The sequence below is a fragment of the Natrix helvetica genome (assembly GCF_964273705.1).
Source record: "Natrix helvetica genome assembly, chromosome: 1".
NCBI lineage: Eukaryota > Metazoa > Chordata > Lepidosauria > Squamata > Natricidae > Natrix > Natrix helvetica.
Genome location: NC_138548.1, coordinates 155,885,676 through 155,902,745, shown reverse-complemented (window position 1 = coordinate 155,902,745; position 17,070 = coordinate 155,885,676). Strand labels below are relative to the sequence as shown.

The 17,070-nt window shown below is 39.7% G+C and overlaps 1 long non-coding RNA gene across 1 annotated transcript in view; it reads right to left on the bottom strand.

Annotated features, from left to right (window-relative positions):
• LOC309383469 overlaps positions 1–12,299 on the bottom strand; it is a 33,738-nt gene extending 21,439 nt beyond the window's left edge. The window contains exons 1-2 of the long non-coding RNA XR_014173849.1: positions 12,168–12,299; positions 10,820–10,893 (exon numbers count right to left, since the gene is read on the bottom strand). This is a non-coding gene — a long non-coding RNA (uncharacterized lncRNA). The remainder of the gene's footprint in view (positions 1–10,819; positions 10,894–12,167) is intronic.
• Between the last annotated feature and the right edge of the window lie 4,771 nt (positions 12,300–17,070).

Here is a 17,070-nt window from a genome sequence, read left to right as displayed (position 1 = left end):
CGCTACCTAGATCCTGCGCATGCGCAGATGAAGCTTTGCTCACTTGCACAGACTGGTTCCTAATGCACTGTGGACTGGTACCGGTCTGTGGCCTGGGTGACCCCTGCAATAGAGTGTACTGGGGCTGTTTCAGCACCCTTGAGGTGCTCCCGGTGCAACTGCACTTTTCAATGGTTGCTACCTAGCAACCAGTATTTAGGATACGCTACGTTGTATTCTGAAGATTTTATTTAATTTATATCCTGCCTTAATCATTTTTACAAATAATGTAAAGTAGCAGGCATATCCAATATGCTTTACTCCTTCTATTTTCCCCACAACAACAATCCTGTGAGGTAGGTTGGGCTGAGAGAGAGACTGGATGAAGGTCACCCAGTCAACTTTCATGGGTAAGGAGGGACTAGAACTCATAGTCTCCTGCTTTCTACCATGTGCCTTAACAACTAGATAGCATATAACTCTCATGTCCACGAAGAAATCTCTGAAAATGTTGGCTTTCTCCTAAATTTTAAAAACAGTCTAAAATGGTTGCCCTCATTGCATTTGGTGTCCACAGCTTCCATATTTAACTTTGTCCACTGCAAATTATATAATCCTTTTCTTTTTACAGTTGAACATGGCTTACATTTAGACACGTTTTTTCCGCTTTTACTTCCTTTTGGATACATTTCTTGCTTTGTTTCTATTAATAATTGCATTACAATTATTACACAAGTCCCAGGGGTAGGCCTTTATTTCCTTTCAGTCCAACTATTCTATGAAAGATTAATTTTTATTTGATTTTTAAGGAGCCAACATTGGGATTGTAGCAAAGTAATTTTCAAGAAGGCAATGCAGATAATGCACACAATAAAGCTCAAGCACAACATAAATTTTCTCACATGTGAGGATTCCTGTGACTTCATACAGAACCACAGATTAATTGTTACTCAATGCCAGAAAGTGCTTTAGGCATTTTTTTCCTTCCCCGAATCTTGCCAAAAAATCTCTCTAGGGGATAGTAGTGAACTTAGGTGGCTTAAATACAACTTGAAACAAAGGGGAGTTAATTAAAAGAAGTTGTGGGAATTAGATGAAGAGGAAAGAAAAGACATCTCTGGGTAGATTATATGCTGCTTTTACCAGGGTATTGCTGGAAATAGCTTTTTGAGATGTTCGACGATATCTAAATCTAATCAGAGGTTTTTGGCAGTGTTGGTGGTCTTTTAAATCCCTTACAAGGAGGAATTGTGGATATGTGTTCAAAATATATGTGTTCAAATTTTTAAACTACTGATTCTGTGGGCGTGGCTTTGTGGCAGGGGTGGATTGCTGCCAGTTTTACTACTAGTGCGCAACCTGCGCGCAATTTCGCGCATGCACTGTTCAATGAAAACTGTCCTTCGCGCATGCGCAGAACAATTTATAGTGAACTGCGCATGTGCAGTCACTAAAAACCAAAATGGCGGCGGCCCAGTTGCAGCGAGGGAACCAGTTCAGAGGTGTGGCAGGCCTGAGTCGCTGCCAGTTCTGTAACCCAGGCCTGAATTCCACTACCCGTTCAGCCAAACCGGGCCGAACTGGGAGCAACCCACCTCTGCTTGGTGGGCGTGGCAGGGGAAGGATACTGCAAAATCCCCATTCCCTCCCCACTCTCAAAATTTCTGCTACCGGTTCTCCTGAACCTGTCAGAACTGGTTGAACATCACATCTGGTTATAGGTAATTCTTGACTTAGGAGCACAGTTGGGATCAGAATTTCTGTTGTTAAGCAAGATGGTTGTTAAGTGAGTCACACTCAATTTTATGACCTTTTTTTTACAGTTGTTAAGCACAACACTGCAGTTGTTGAATAAAATCAGTTTTCCTCCATTAATTTTGCTTGCCAGAAGACATCTGAGAAGGTGTCAAATGATAATCATGTGATCCCAAGCTGCTGCATAAATATATGCCTGTTGCCAAGTGCCCAACTTTGATCACATGATGTTGGGAATGCTACAACAGTTGTAAGTGTGAGGACCAGTTGTAAGTCACTTTTTTCAGTGCCATTGTAACTTCAAATGGTCACTCAACCAACGGTTGTAAGTCAAGGACTACCTGTACTACAGTGATACTAAATGCATCTATAAGGCTCCAAGTGTTGCTTCGTATTAGTCTCTCCAAATACAATTTAAGATGAAAAAGCATTATTAGCACTGCCTGTTTGAAAATGATTGGAAACTTAACTTTGTTCCAAGAACTTTTTCAAGTTGGCATGCAAGTTTTAAACAAAGCTGTGAGAAATAGAACTGATGGTGGAAGATAGCACTGATCTGCTCTGACCCAGCATTCCAAAAGAGCATTAAAAATCTGAGAAATCAAATCGATTATGCTGAAAATCTGTCTGGGTTAAGAAATTGCAAATTGGCAGGAAATCCTAAAACTGGCTGTATAACAAGCAATTGGCATTGAACAATGTTTTGCAATGTGCTATGAGTGCAAGTGAATTAAAACACTTCTGAACTTCTGCTGTTTAACACAGGGCAGAGCTTTTGGAATGCAAAGAAATACGATAAGAGCCCACTGGGGCTAATATGACTGCTCTCTCCGGTGAGGAACAATGTTTTAATTTTTGGGGCTGTTGAATTCCAAGCTGTGTTAATTATGCAGCAAGTCATTTCCCCTCTGTTTTGTATTTAAAAGTTTATCCACGCACCCTGATCTGCATTGGGATTACCAATGCATAGGTTGAACCCTACCCTTTCTAGCACCTTCCCCCGCATAGTCCCCTTTCAAAACATCATTAGCAATAGCACTTAGACGCTATATACCCATGATGGCGAACCTATGGCACGCGTGCCACAGTTGGCATGCGGAGCCCACTCTGCAGGCACACGAGCAGTCGCCTCAGCTCAGCTCCACTGCGCATGTGCACTTGCCTCCTGCCAGCCAGCTGATTTTCGGGTCTGTGCCACACATGTGGGGGACGGGGCGCATGTGGGAGATGCATGCACATCTCACGGGGGGTCACGGGCACATGTGCAGGGGCAGGGGGAGCACTGTGGGGATGTAGCATGCCCCCCACCCCATTTTTGGGCCCAGGAGGCTTCTGGGAGGCCTGGGAGGCCCAAAACGGAGTGCAGGGTGTTGCACACACATGCACGGGGGCCTGGGGGGAATGCAGGGGGTCACGTGTACATGCGCAGGGGGCACGGAGGGGTGTCATGCACACATTTCATTATGGGTGTGAACACACGCACGAGTGCTTGCAGCATGCAACGACAAAAAGGTTAGCCATTATTGCTATTTATTGCTTCATAGAGGTTTACAGCCCTCTCTAAGTGGTTTACAGAGTCAACATATTGCCTCCATTAATCTGCTTCCTCGTTTTACTGACCTTGGAAGGTTGGAAGGCTAAGTCAAGCTTGAGCCAGTCATGATCGAACTATTGGCAGTCGGCAGAGTTAGCCTGCAATATTGCATTCTAACCACTGTGCCACCAGGGAGTGCCATTCCTTGAATGTTGAGATCCTGAAAGTCAGTTGGTGTAGTGCTTAAATGTGCTGGCCCAGGAGGAGAGAGACTTAGGTTCTAGGCATCCCATACTCATGAATGCCAGCAGGGTGACTTTAGGCCAGTCACCCAGTTGGCATTCAGCCTTGGACTAAGAAGTTGAAAAACATTCTGAAAACCGTCATGGATGTAGAATATAGAATAACAGAGTTGGAATGGTACTTGGAGGTCTTCTAGTCCAACCCTTGCTGAGGCAGGGAACCCTATACCATTTCAGGCAAATGGTTGTTCATGCTCTTCTTAAAAACGTCCCGTGTTGGAGCAATTTCTCCTTAGTTCTAAGTTGCTTCTGTCTTTGATTAGTTTCCACCCATTGCTTCTTGTTCTACCCTCAACTGGCTTGGAGAATAGTTTGACTCCCTCTTCTTTGTGGCAATCCCTGAGATATTGGAACACTGCTATCATGTCCCCACTAGTCCTTCTTTTCATTAAACTAGACACACCCAGATCCTGCAACCGTTCTTCATGTGTTTTAGTCTCCAGTCCCCTAATCATCTTTATTGCTCTTCTCTGCACTCTTTCTAGAGTCTCCACATCTTTTCTACATCGTAGTGACCAAAACTGGACGCAGTATTCCAAGTGTGGCCTTACCAAGGCCTTAAAAAGTGGCATTAACATTTCATGTGATCTTGATTCTATCCCTCTGTTTATGCAGCCTAGAACTGTGTTGGCTTTTTTGGCAGCTGCAGTGCACTACTGGCTCATATGTAAGTGATTGTCCACTAGGACTCCAAAATCCCTCTCACAGTTGTTACTGTTGAGCCAGAGTACCATGTATCCATATAGACACCAGGAGCAAAGGTTGACTTGTGTCCATAAGGTGACCAACTGTCCTCCTTTAGGGAGGACAGTCCTTCTTTTGTAAGTTCTGTCCTCCCTCAAAAAGTGTCCTCCTACATGTCCTCCTTTTCGATATTTGAAGACTAATCTGTTGCGCGTTATGTGACGTATTTGTATTTGACATGACAATTCGTCAAGACTCGGTATAGTGCGGTATAAAACGCGATTATGAGACGCATGTGCTCCGCACGGGAGACCTTGAGAGAGAGTGCGTGTGCAAGTGGCTTTGTTTACTTCTTACCGAAACACAACACGGCACATACGCACGCAGTAGACTCATGGCACGTCGGCAATTGAATGACTCACGGTAATTATTTCTTTCTCAGTGAATATTCAATTATACAGAGGTAAGTACAATTCACGTTTTATTAAACAGTTTTTAATGGTGTTTTTTTTACTTCATCGCAAGTATATTGAACAGATATTGAATCTTGTGTTGAATTTTTATCTAAAGAAATGCTAGACATTAAAATAGACGACAGTTGTCTCTTTGAAGAAATTAGAAGACTGAACGTATATTTAAATTCTGAAAAATTAATACAATGGGAAAATCAACATGTTGAAATTGATAAAAGATGGGTGGATATTTTCAGCCATTTCAAAAATGAACATATTCCATGTGAACATTTATTTATACTTGTTCAATTTACGTTGTGCTGCCCTGGAGCTAATGCAGCAGTTGAAAGAGTTTTTTTCAATTGCCAATGATTTTTCAACAAGTGAGAAATCGAGATTGAATGTTGATACTCTAGCTGCAGCACTTGCCGTAAAATTCAATATGAAGGATATTTCTTGTCCAGATATTTCCAATATATTGTTAGAAGATGATACATTGACAAAAAATATTAATTCAATGGAAAAGTACTCATTTAAATAATAATTAACAGGCATGTAAGCATAATTACAATATAAAATGTTGCAAATGTTTTTATTATGCATATATCATATTTTAGTGTATTATTGTTGCAATGAATAAAATATTTCTTTTATTTACGATATATTTTTTCCAATTTATTTGTCCTCCTTTTTATTGTAAAAAAGTTGGTCACCTTAGCATTTTGGACAATAGAACGTGTTTTGTCCTTTTCATTGTAAAAAAGTTGGTCACCTTAGTGTCCACATAATCACTGGAGTCAAGCTTGATTTGAAAGACTATTACATCAGCTTGGGATCATATCCTAGGTGGGTCAACTGCATCACAATCAGAGTAAGAATCGTTAGGTTAATACTAAAGTAATGCTATTTTTTTTAGTGTTTGTGGGATGATTCTCCCTCTCTCCCTCTCTGATCTCTTTGTTCATATTGTATACCTTATCTTGGAATGTAAACATTTATATATATGTTCAACCATTACAATTTCAGTACCACCGCCAAGAATTTCCACCTACAGTACTGATGGATCCCCTTCTCCCATCATCTCTGTGTGACCTCTTGTTCTGTCGTGGAAGATGGGAGCTTTCCAGAATGGTTTGAGAGGAAGAAGGACAAAACAGCAAATTGAGTTTTCAATGCAAACATCTACTAGAATAGTATTACATGTACAGGTCGTTCAGTGTCTTTGGAATAGAGGCAAAATCTGGCCATACATCTTAAGGATACCAGTTAAATTAGGAAATTATTACATTCTAAAAGAGAAAAAAACTCTAAATAAAGAAAGGCTAAATTAGAGAACTTGGCCTACCCTAAAAAAGCTAAGCAGTGTCAGATACTTGAATGAAATGCCATGGTGAAACTAGACTAGAAAGTCTCGAAGGAAAAAAGAAATACCTAAGAAGAAAACATTTCTGAGCTGCAAAAATCCAGATTACCAGTCAGCAGCAGCAAAGGGAAACAAACCCTCTCTTTGCTGCCATCTAGTGGTTGTTTTAATTTTCCGCTACTTAATTATGTTAGCCCCAAGAATGGTGCCAGGACAATGACATATTGTAGACTTCTATGTTCAGATAGTCACCAGGAATTCTCCTCATATTGAGAGAAACTATGTAATTGTTTACAGTTTATCAGATAAACAGAACGGGAAGCAATCTGTTTTCTTTGCAATGTTGTTCAACATAGAAATGTCCATTCTCAGTTTTCTCAGTATTCTGTTATTATGCCAGTTTGGTGTAATGCCGTGATGGTGAACCTATGGCACGCGTGCCAATGGTGGCACACAGCGCTCTCTCTGCAGGCACCCCAGCTGTCACCCCAGCCCAGCTCCACCACACATGCACGTCCATGCGCCTCCCACTGGCGCGCTTTGGGTCTCTGCCGCACATGCACAGATACATACAGGAATGTGCGCACGCACGCATGCGTGGTGGGGTGTGGTGCATGCATTTTGGGGCCTTGTGCAGCGCCCTCACGCCCCGTTTTGGCTTCCAGGTTGGTGCAGGAAGCCTTCCAGGTCCAAAACAGGATGCGGGGGAGGTGTTCACACATGCTCGGGAAGTTGCAAGCGCATGCGTGGAGGGCGGGGCGCAGATAGGGAGGTCATGTACGAATGTGCAGGGGGCGCACAGGGACCACGCACACATTGCATTATGGGGGTGGGCAGGCGTGGGCGCTTTCAGCACATGATGACAAAAAGGTTAGCCATTACTGGTATAATGGATATGTTTGGTGGTTAAGATTCTAGGCTAGAAGGCAGGAGATTGTGAGCTCAAGTCCAGTGGTGGGTTTCAAAATTTTTTAGAAGCTCTTCTGTAGGTGTGGCCTGCTTTGTGGGAGTGGCTTGCCAGCCATGTGACCAAGTGGGAGTGGCTTGCCAGACATGTGACCAGGTGGGAGTGGCTTGGCAGTCATGTGACTGGGTGGGCGTGGCCAACTTGTAAAATGTGGTGAAACTCATTTAACAATGCTCTTGCTTAGCAACCAAAATGTTGGCTCAGAAACTCTGGCATTTGAAGCACGCAAGTCTTAAAGCTGTCAAGTTACAAGACCCTTGCACCACTAACCCTTTAGAAAATATAACCCAGGGGTGTTCAAACTTGACAGCTTTAAGACTTGTGGACTTCAACTCCCAGAATTCCTCCTCTCGCTCTTCATCTTGATGATGTGCGGACGGGCGGGTGGAGGGAGCTAGAACCGGTTCTAAATGGCACTGTAGATTTATGGAACCTCTTCTATAGAAGAGGTTAGAACTGGCAGGAACCCATCCCTGCTCAAGTCCTACCTTAGGCGTGAAAACTGGCTTGGGTAACTTTGGGTCAGTTACCCTATCTCAGATCAACTCACCGGGTTGTTGAGGAAAAATAGGAAAAAGAAAGTAGGTTGGATATATTTGCTGCCTTGAGTTATTTGTAAACATAATAAAGGCAGGATATAAGCAAACAAATAAACCGTACTGGCTGAGGAATTCTGGGAATTGAAGTCCACACATTTTAAAGTTGCTGAAGTTGAGAAACCCTAATTTAGACTCTTCAAGTATTGAAACAAAAAATTAGAAGCTTATAGCTGATGCATTAACAAATCAGGATTTATCATCTTGGCCGTGATCTACTATAAGCTACAATTCCCTTTTCCCATCTCCATTAACTCTGGTTTCTTCTTGATGTGGCTCAGTACGGTTAACACAAGTCATGGATTTTTTGCCTCATTGAAGGGAATAAGAAAAATTTGATTTGCTATGAAAAAGATATGCAACCTTGTCTTTCACTCCATGGGAAAGGAAGGAGGTGAGAAGGAGAAGTGTATGATCCTGCGCCTCTTTGCTGCTCTTCTCATAATCCTCATTTGTCATCTTACCTGAAACATGAGCCAAAGCATGATACCATTTGGAACATTATTCAAACATAAGCTTTTTTTAAAAAAACCCACTAATGATGTTGCAGCCATGAGTGCCGGGAAGTCTTTTGTGTAAGCTTTCCTTAGCTAGAGGCTTTAAACAAACCTTACGGAAAGACCGAGTGGAAAGACACTTTTGAATTAATCTTTCTGTAATCCTAAAATAAGAATACAAGTCATTTTCAATTTTCAACCATTCGTTTAGTGACCGTTTGAAGTTGCAATGGCACTGAAAAGAGTGGCTTATGACCGTTTTTCACACATGACTGTTGCGGCATCCCCATGGTCATGTGATTAAAATTCACTTGCTTGGCAACTGATGTTTATGACAGTTGAAGTGTCCTCCGGTCCTATGTTCACCTTTTGTGACCTTCTGATAAGCAAAGTCAGTGGAGAAACCAGATTCACTTAACAACTCTGTTACTATCTTAACAACTGCAGTGTTTCATTTAACAATTGTGGCAAGAAAGGTCTTAAAATGGGGCAAAATTCACTTAACAAATGTTTTACTGAACAACAGAACTTTTGAGCTCAATTGTGGTCTTGCGTCTAGAACTACCTGTACTGATTTACCACAGAGGTGGAATTCAGCAGGTTCTGACTAGTTCTGGAGAACCGGTCGCGGAAATTTTGAGTAGCTCGGATTACCAGTAAATACCACTTGTGACTGGTCCGGCCCCCATCTATTCTCTGCCTCCCGAGTCCCAGCTGATTGGGGGGAAATGGGGATTTTGCAGTAACCTTTCTCTGGAGTGGGGAGGGAATAGAGATTTTACAGTATCCTTGCCCTGCCACATCCACCAAGCCACGCCCACAAAACCGCTGGTAAATTTTTTTGAATCCCACCGCTACCGGTATTATAGCAGGACTATTGTAAGAACTGCTCAGATAATTCACGTATGTTGTCTGAAGTAGTAGTGGCCAATTATTGTGCTTAGTATCCTGGAAGTCAAGTCCAAAGCTGACTTTATATCACTGCGAAGTGGACTACAGTACATATACAGTCTTCTCTAGTTGGTCATGTTGTTTCTGGTCTCTTAAGTACAGATAGTCCTTGACTTACAACCATTCATTTAATGACCTTCCAAAGTTATAATGGCACTGAAAAAAAGTGACTTATGACCGTTGCGGCATCTCCAAGCTCATGTGATCAAAATTCTAATGTGGCATGGATGCAGATGAGCAGATTACAATGGAATTTTAGTTGTGACCCATTGTAAAATAATCATAAGGCTTCAGAGCACGCAGAGCATTGTACTGCCTTCAGTGTTTATGATGGTCAGGAACAGATACGAGAGAAATAGCAAAAATTGGATTCTTGGGCTGGTGCCTGATGAAATTCCCCCTCAGAAAATGAAGGGGAAAATAATGAAAGAAGTCTGCCCAGAAATCAGATGCCAGCAGAGACAATGAGTATCGTACATTAACCTGAATGTGGTGGACGCAATCCTATTTTCTCAAGAAGTCTTCAGTGAGAAATTCATACCTTTCTGAACCAGTAAAGCCTGATGACTATGATCCATCCCTTTGTAATCTTAGACCAGTGTTTCTCAAACTTGGCGACTTTAAGTCCTGTGGACTTCAACTCCCAGAATCCCCCAGCCAGCTGGGGGATTCTGGGAGTTGAAGTCCACAGGACTTAAAGTCGCCAAGTTTGAGAAACACTGTCTTAGACCATTGCATTGTACCATTGTATGCTGTAGGTGGGACTATTTATGAGGATGTTTCACGGACCTTTGGTTACTACAGTGATGCCAAATGTTATTACTTAGTTTGTAATGTTATATATACGGTTGGAATTATATCATAATTGGCCTTATCTTTTATACTTCTCCTGTCCTGTGTTCATGCTCTAAGCCATTTTAAGAAAGTTTTCCCTGGACTGTCACATTTCAACAACAGGTTGTAAGGTATTCAATAAGCTAGCAGGTTACCATCGCTTCCCATTGGATAATTCCACTCCTGCTATGCTCTCCCATCTTTTGTTTTAGGATACCAATCACTTTCTTTCCTGCAGGCAGATTTAGACATATATTTGTGTGCGTGTGGGTGTCTCTCTGTGTGTATATTAAAACGTACATACGTGTAGCAAAATCTCACTGATGTGTTTTTCTTTTTGATCCATTTTGTCACAAGTGTGCTACTTACGCAAAAGCTATAATTCTTGTTTGATAAACATGAGATTCTCATTCAAAATGTGGCAAAAATATAGGTTTATTTTTTCTTTCCCCAAGCCTATTATTCTTCTCTGTGCTTTTTTAAAAAAATGAAGCTCCAATGATATATCATCATTTTCCCAATTACTTCAAGTATAAGAATTTTACCCCAAATTTTACAGAAGTCTTTTGTTTAGTTGTTTTAAAGAAAGTAGAGGTAAAAGTAGGCAGTTTACAGAAAGAAAATAGTTTTAACAAATTATGCTGGCTTTCCAACCAGCAATCTTCTATTTGGAAGGCAAATACTATACTCAGTGTGCTATTATTTATATTCAAAGTAAAAGAGAAATCTAATAGATACTAGAAGTAATGGTAAGCAGTATCTCTGTTATACAAGTGTGCTTTTTTCTGCAAAATAGTCAATGAATTGCTGGTGTAGCTTGCAACAAATGGAAGTGTGTCATCTCAAATGAGCAGATGTGCCCAAGTGATATAATATAGAAAACTGCAGGAAAAAAGTGCACTTACTTTCTTTGATGGTGAGTAGTGGATTAACAGAGCGCAATGTTGGTGTTTCCACTCTCTAGGAATGGCTGCCTGCCCTTTGGGAAAATGGGATAAGGGAACAATGCAAATTCTTTTCCAGAGACTGGAATACATTCAACCTGTATTTTTGTACTTCTATAGTTTGAGAATATATATATAATATTTTAATTATAATTATATTATAGTTGTTTATATTATTCTAATTATGTATAATTTCATTGTTAATTTAATAAAGCAAGAATGTTGTGTTTGTGTGCATGTATACTTTATTACATTATTAGCTTTAAAAACATTGGTAGTGACAATAATAGGAAAATAATATCTTTAATATTTAACATTAATGTTTTATTCCATTATAATATTTAATAGAAGTATTACATTTTCTATTACTGTTATACAAATACTAACAAACTGCGTGGTCTGAATGAATTGTGTAAGGAAAAATTGACAAGGCCTCTTTCTTGGCTTTCTGTAGGAATAAAAAAAGGCCAATTCAAAAATTTAACAAATAGTACACATCAGCAATTCACTGCTGGAACTATTTTTCTATATAAATTCAATAATCAGTCAATCAGTCAATAGTAGGCAGTGCCTTAATGACTACCTGGCTCAGGAGTCTCCTCTTGAGAAATGAAGTTGTTAAGCTAAGCCTCTTTTTAGAAATCATGGTGGTTTTTAAGCTGCAATGGAAGTACAGACATCTTATTTTTAAGTGCAATCTCTGTGGTAGAGAAACTAGTACTGTCCCAAAACCACACTCCACTGATGCTCCTTAAAAAGGGTGCCATTTTCCAGTCTCATCCCATTATGGCTTCTGAGGTTTTGATAGGATTAACATAGTTGGTTCAAATCAGTAAATCTGTTTAAACTGTAAAATACATCATTTTTTTAAAAAAAGAAAGAAAAAAAAGTCAGGTGCAATCTAAAACAAGGAATTGCAGAAAGGACAGTGCTGTCATGCTGCAAATAATTTTTTTTATAGTGTACCTGTATATATCGAAGTATTGTTATTGAGAAACCTGGAAGAATTTTTTTTTAAAAAGCTTTTTGGATGGCACTGAAAAGACCCCCGTTTAGCATCAGACAGACGGGAAAACCACTGCAGATTAATTCACCAGAGCTACTCTTTAGCAACCAGTTGCATTACAGTACTTCATTCGGTAGAGGCTCCCAAAGGCTGCAATAGGAGGAGAAATTCCTTCAGGTAATTGGTCATAAACCGATTGGGACGTCCAAAGTGAAAAACAGTAGCTTGAATTTAGGCAGGGAAAGGACCAGAAGCCAAGATGGATCATACATACTGTAATAAAAATCATAATGGAGTGAGCACTTGCTGCCCCATTTTGGAGTTGTAGAAGTTTCCTTGGCACTACCCTCTCTCTCGAAGATTAAGCATCATCTTTTTCTGACGGAATTTCAGTATATTGGCTTTTAGCTCATTTACCTTCCTGCAGAATTGTTCAGGCCATCCATTGCTTTGCTTGGACATGAAAAGAACAGATGTCATATCTGTTCCAGGTAGCCCGACTTCATGGTTTCATGTGAGTACTTCAAAAATCTGAACTTTGTAGAACCATTAGGTAGAACCACACTCTCTAAGTACTGGGTTTTGAATTAATCATTCCTATAACAGTGTAGTATTTCCAAAATCAACTCAGATCATCTAATCAGAAGAGTCCCACAACTGATGGTGTAGGAAGCCTTTTAAAAAAATTTAGGTCTAAAACCTAAAAAGGGATTGTATCAACACTGTTGTCAATTTGATTTATGCAGGATATGAACCTAGCCTTGATTTCATTCTCCTAAAGGTACATTTGTTCTCTTTTCCCACAATGGCACAATGAAATGCAATCCTTGGAAAGAAAAGCTGATTTTGTCTCTCAGATGTGGATCTAATTTCTACACTCCCACCTCTGAAAAGCCCACCCTTCATGTTCTGTAAATCACGAAACCCGTTTATGGGGCTTGACTCTCCTGCAGAATTTCTTTCAGGCTCATTTCTAGCAGGATAATTATTTCAGAACAGGCAAGTCACGGTGATCAACAACAGATCAATCTAGCTGCAAAGCTATTAAAGTTGTGTTTTACGTATTCACGAGCTTTCTTGTCCTTCTGTACTCTGATTATAGGGAAATGAAGTAGCTCCGCATTCATTTGACTACTCTAGGGTGACATCATAAACCAGGGAGTGTAACAGCATAAAGGCAGGAGTACTTAGGCATGTTAAACTGTATAAATAGCCCTCAGAGAGCATAAACTCTTCTGTGCCAACAAGTATCTGAGATAAGAGTAAAGCTCTTAAATCCAGAGTAAATTTTCTGAGCGCAGAAGTTATGCTTTTAGAGCTTTCCACTGAGGTCTTACTTATAAGTATAATATTTTAAGGCATAGATTGCACCATAATTGAATGAAATATTTAGCTTTTTTAAAAAATAAACCTACTATAGTGCTTTTTCTTTCCAATTCATAGCACGTCCTTCCTACAAATGCTTCCATCTTTTACTAGAGACATGGTCGATGCACACTTTGCAGGCATTTTTTCCCCCTGATGTTATGTTCTCGCAGGGAAATCCCATAGGGGTCTAATAAGAAATAAACCCCACTGAGTTCAGTGGATCTAACCTCTGGGTAAGTATGCCTAGCTTTGCAGCCCTGCTGCACATAATATATACTTTCCAATAGCTTCTTCATTGTTTTCATGCAACTGCACTCACCATGCGCATTGTGAGCATTGCAAAACACATCAAAATGTGGCAGATTTCAGCAGCAGGTCACACAAATTGGAAATAATCTTGCAGATACAGGCCTCTCCTTGCCTGTTGACATAATTGCACACTTTGGGGTTCTTGTTTCCTAAAGCCAGTGGATTCACTGTTGTTTTTAGACTGGGCATCCAGAAAATGTCTAGCTCCCTGGAAGTTTAACTAGAAAATTAATAATGATGGACAAGAAGACTCATTGGAGTCAGCTGCTCAATTCCCTATTATGTTCCTGCAAAAATAAGCAATGCCAAATAGTAATGTTGATTTTGAGGGACCCTTACTTCAAATAAAGCAATGGTCTTTAAGAGTTACACCACAATTAATTAATTAAATATTATTTTGCCAGCACACAAAACTTCAATAATATATTTAATATGGAAAAAAACCAACCTTGCTATGAATGCTTTGCACAGCCCAAATACATACCAAAGCAGAGTTCATTTACATATGCCAAGCCTAGGTAACATTCCAAGAATTTCCTTTTCTATGATTGCAGCAGGTGTCTTCTCAGTTATTTCCATACAGTCAGTAACTGTTAGGTAGATTGCAGAAAATTGACGGAAGCATGTCAAAACATCTCCTGGAGAAGGAAGGCAAAGAGAGCAGAGAACAGGGGACCAAAATAGGAAGTGGCACATCAGTGGTGTTTTCACAAAGAGTGAAAACTTGGAAAGATGGAAATGACTTTAAACTTAATTCATCCGCGCCAGATACTTTCCCACAACTTTTGCAAAAAAAAAAAAAAAGGCCCAGATTATGACGAGGAAGCGATATTTAGGAATTATTTAGGAATATGGTGTGTGTGTTTGTGTGTGTAATACTCATATGCAGTCAGAATACAACAAAGAATTAAACCTATAGATTATGGATAGCATATCATATGACAAGACATTTTGATATGTATCAAAACTTTTCCATGGGGACCGTTGGTTCTGAGACCCCAAGAACTGAAAGCTAAAGATACTTATCCCTTCTTGTCTGGGAATTCCACTTGATTTTGACTACACATACCATTAGTGGATTTTATTATATTTTAAAATGCAAATTGAAGCCTCCATCCCCAATTCCAATACTGTTTCCCAGTGAATTGAAGCAAATATTATTTCAATGACTTGTAAATATAACATTCGGAAAAGCAAAGCCTGAGAAAGATGGAGGCTTGCCTGTTATGTTGTTCTTCTGAATGGGATGGCATCTTATATTCTCAGGTATATGATAGTTATTAGCAACTACTTGATTCCTGTGTATCTAGATGACGAGGTGTTTTGTTCCAGATGACAATTCAACAATGCCAAAAATGTTGATGCTGGCTAAGATGGCAGTTGTTGTTCCTTTATCTATAGTTAGATTTGCAACAATTCAATTTTTAGGATTGCTGCACTATAAACATTTTATTCTGTACTATCCAATACAACAAAATGATTTTCTTTTACCCCTTTTATTACATGTGGTTGACAGTTTTTATCCTGACATTATTAGCTGAGATTTTTCTTCCAACGATGGATTTTTTTTTCAAAAGTCTGAAAACTCTTACCATTTACTCTGTGCATTATTTAAATACCATGTTTACTTTTGTGTATTTTAAAACCCAGTTGTCTTTTAAAGGAGAGGCAAAAACTGATCTTCTAAGAAAGCTTTTAGCTTTTGATCCACAACTTTCTGAGTGAGATATCTGATTGTCTATATTTATAACAATATTTGTATGCCATATTTTAACTCCAAGAATATTATTAGTAAATTTTGAGGTTATGAAACTAGTGACCCAATCAAACATGTACAGACTTTGGCCTTTGAGTTAATTAAATGTGGATTAATAATATATTATAAGGAAATCATTGTTCTTATTACTGTTATTAGGTAGTTACTCAAATTATAGCTTCAAAGGAATGCAGAGCATGGAGAAATTCAGGATTAAATTATGCATTTGAACTATAGGCCAGCTTTTACTGTTCAGACAGTTCACTGCTAAGAGAAATTGTGTGTCATTGAAATTAAATGCTTTTCTGAGGATGGAAGGCTCCAGTTTTTTAATGAAATTACTGAGTGTGGAATAGAGAAATGATTAAAATCTGTATTCCGGGAATGTGGCAGCGCACACACACACACAAAATCAATAAATGCTAGCACAATTTTGCTGCTGAAAGTGAATACTATGAATGAAACAAACTACCACCATTTGCACAATTAAAATTGTAGGTCATTAACTGAGATTTTGTCATCAACTTGCTAAGACATTATTTCTACATTTTTTTCCCTTTTGGAATACATTTTCCTGTATAATGAGGAGCTTTTCAGATAGCCTTGTTAGATGGGCAGGATATTTAGCCCTTCCCCCAGTGGTTCTTGCATTGCAATCATTGTGCTTGCACTTATTATGTTACAAATGACCGAGGTAAGGCTGACATTCTCATTGCATGCAAAAAGACCTAGCCTGCCAAGAGTTGTTTTTTTTCCCCTCCTAATGAAGCAGCTTTGTGAAATCTCTCTATGCGCTAATACTAATGAAGATCCTCCAGCACAATTAAAATCACAGCCAGGGTCTGGAGAGGAAACCCAGGACAATGGTATCTACATATGCATATCATTTTGATGTTGCAACCAGCTTTTGTTCAGAACTGATGTTTAAAAAAAACCTGCAGATTTTAGAGGGTCCTACTCAATGCAAACAATTGTTAGCAATTTGCATGCTCCAATTTCAGAGTGCCAAAACCAATAATATCCGCTTGCACTTTGCTATTTCTAGTCAAAATCTCTTCTCCATTGTAGGTTTAAGGTTATATGTTTTATAGTTTACAGGAAGCAATGCTTTGCTTGCAGTGTACTTTAACCCTGACTTAGCATGACTTTAATCCAATGCCAGGTGAGGTTTTAGAAACTACTGAAACAGAAAACTGATTAATTTTTAAAGAAGTATTTTGCATTTCTCTGTCTTTTTTTCTCCTGGAAAACAACAGAGAAAGATGTAATTATCTGCGCCTACAATAACTACCACTTCCCCATATATTAGAATATGTTTATAAATAGAAAAAAGAAGGCCAAGAGCTGATGACTTGGATACTGAAAACACATTTTGCCATCATCTTGCTGTGGTCTTAATGAGGATGCAAAATGCTACTTAAAAGAATGATCGGGGCATCTTTTTGATATTCTTTCGTTTAAAGGAGACTATTATTGGCCGAGGGAAGTTAGTTAACATTTATCGGCTTTGGGGGGGGGGGGGCGATGGGGAATGGCCAGCTCCCCCTTTCCTCTTACTTCGAGTGTGCCTGCATCATTGGATAGCCTGCACACTCCTACTCCGGAGGGAATTGTAGGATCTGCTCCTTTCTGCGCCGATCGTTTAAACCTACCCCCCCCCTCCCAATTTACACTTCCCTAAAAATGTTAGTGACCATTTCCCGACGTGCTGCCTAGGATGCATACGCTTCGGGACCCCGCCTGAGAGATCCGCGTCTGGCCTTTTTTGTGGCG